The sequence below is a fragment of the Salvia hispanica genome, chromosome 2 (assembly GCF_029641045.1).
Source record: "Salvia hispanica isolate PSC_SH4W2 chromosome 2, Shi_PSC_v1, whole genome shotgun sequence".
Taxonomy (NCBI): Eukaryota; Viridiplantae; Streptophyta; class Magnoliopsida; order Lamiales; family Lamiaceae; genus Salvia; species Salvia hispanica.
In genome coordinates this window covers 39,558,686-39,560,985 of record NC_142693.1, presented here as the reverse complement: position 1 = coordinate 39,560,985, position 2,300 = coordinate 39,558,686, and the positions used below count along the sequence as shown (strand labels likewise).

Genomic DNA, 2,300 nt, shown 5'->3' with positions numbered 1-2,300 from the left:
TGGGAATTGGATGGAAAAAAGTTTCAATCTCAGGCAAGCCAAATATCAACAGAATTTGTTGAATCTTTGTTTCAGTTAAAACGAAGAGAGAATATAAATTTCCACCTTAATTCGTTGTAGGATTATAAATGAAAGATTTTCTTTGACCTTTAGTTTTTAAACTTCAAATTGACTTAATAAGTAATAGAGGATTTTGGCTTTCCTTTTGTGAAGCTTCGAATAGAGTTACAAAGGAATAATATAAATTGTAGAAAATATAAATAAATTTGCTTAAATATAAACAAAAATATAATATTGAAAAGTGTCAGAAGTGGGATTTGAACCCACGCCCTCGTAAGAGGACCAGAACTTGAGTCTGGCGCCTTAGACCACTCGGCCATCCTGACTTGTTGCTGCTGATGTTGGAATTTATGTATAAATCAGTATAAATTTCGATGGATTGAGTAACAGCTCCTTTAATCAAAGGTTTTTTTTTTTTTTTTAGGTGTATTCCATTGTAGTATTAATAAGAGGAGTAAGTAGTACTAGTACTTAAATACTTTATTGGCATAGATACAATCAATATGTGTGCCAGTGCCAGTGCCACGTCCTATATTTGCACTACGTCTAATAAAAATCAAACTTAAGCACAAAATGCAGGCATTTGCAAATTATTTGATTAAGACTACTCTTTCCCTTATTGTTGCCTACTTCACCCAAATGGTTGAAATTCCTTGTATACTTAAATTAACAGTTATGTTTAATTTGAAAAGAATGTTTGCTTTTCAGTTTCCGGTCTATGATTTCAAATTTAAACGCCGATTAACTAAGGTGTAACTTGTAACTTGTTAGTGAATATATATAATTACAACATTTTAATATCTGACATTTTCTTGCGTGTCTTTATTATTAATCTGGATTAATTTGGATTCTCATCGAAAAAGGAAAAGAGGATTATTATTGTAGCATGGGTGCCGGTTTGGATTAATTAGATAAAATTTAGTATAAGTTAAACATATACTAGTAGTTAGGGATGTCAATTGGGCTAACCCGCTCGGGTTCGGGCCAACCCACTCGGGTTGTCGGGCTATTTGGGTGCGGGTTATTCGGGTTGTGAATTTTTCGGGCTATAAATTTTCGGCCCTAACCCTAAATCTTTAGATTTCGAGCTAACCCACGGGCTATTCGGACCAAACGTGATTTTATGTGTTACTTTCTATTCGATTCAATATTCTAACTTATAAAAAAAAATCTACAAATTATCACAAATAGTAAAAGTATTATCAAAATGATCAAGATAAATAAAATAATAACAATTGAAAATTGAAACAATATTCATAAACATATTGCTAATTAGTAGAACACGTGAATCTGACTACAATTAAATGGAAATCATGCATTTAAAAGGAGTTGAATGGCTTTCTTAATTATATACCCAGAAAATAAATTCTAAGTAGTTAAAAAAGATAGTATAGATAGTAGTGTGTAGAAAATAACTTCTGTGAAATTGAATGACATTCTATATTCCATATGACCCTAACTTTCAATTTGAGCGAGAATACATAATTAACATATATACTTCATAACAATTTTGCTTTTAATATTGTAATTACCATATATACTTCATATAAGTATATAACCCAAAATTTTAATTATATTTTTATTTTAAATGCTCAACCCATGGGCTAACCCGCAACTCACCCGGGCTAGCCCGCATAATCCGCTGACCCGAACGGGTCAGCCCGTGTAGCCCTATTTTGTATTTGGTTGAGATTTTCCGGCCCTAACCCTATGATATTACCGGATTATTCGGGTCGATCCGCGGGTTTCGGGCTAGATTGACATACCTACTAGTAGTATTATTCAACTGACTTGATTCTTAATACTTAATTTTAAATGCCATCACAAAATATTAGTCTTAATTTATGTGGGGATATACGCATGTACATGTCTATGTTCCGGGTATATACGATGGTTGTCATCAATCATGATAGGACTATTGTAATTAAATTAAAGAAGTTGATGATTAACAAATATACGAAGCCAGGCGTTTACTCGAGGAATTAAGGCGTGGTGGCTGGTAATGTGACTTTGTCTTGAAAAGAGGCATGTGGCCATTTGCAATGTTTAAAAATTTCGTTCTAAACACTATGTTTATCAAACAGTAAAAAAATCAATCACTATCAAATAATGCATTGAGCTAAAACAAAACCCAGATGCTCAATACGTGTTAAGCATCCACTAACTGACTCTAAAATTATAATCATTAAATGCTATATACTATATCTTTTTTTATATATACAGAAAAACATCATCATAAA

The 2,300-nt window shown here is 32.2% G+C and overlaps 1 non-coding gene across 1 annotated transcript; it reads right to left on the bottom strand.

The window, feature by feature from the left end:
• Positions 1–302: 302 nt before the first annotated feature.
• Positions 303–386, bottom strand: TRNAL-CAA (transfer RNA leucine (anticodon CAA)). The gene has a single exon. It is a non-coding gene; the product is annotated as a tRNA-Leu (tRNA).
• Positions 387–2,300: the final 1,914 nt, after the last annotated feature.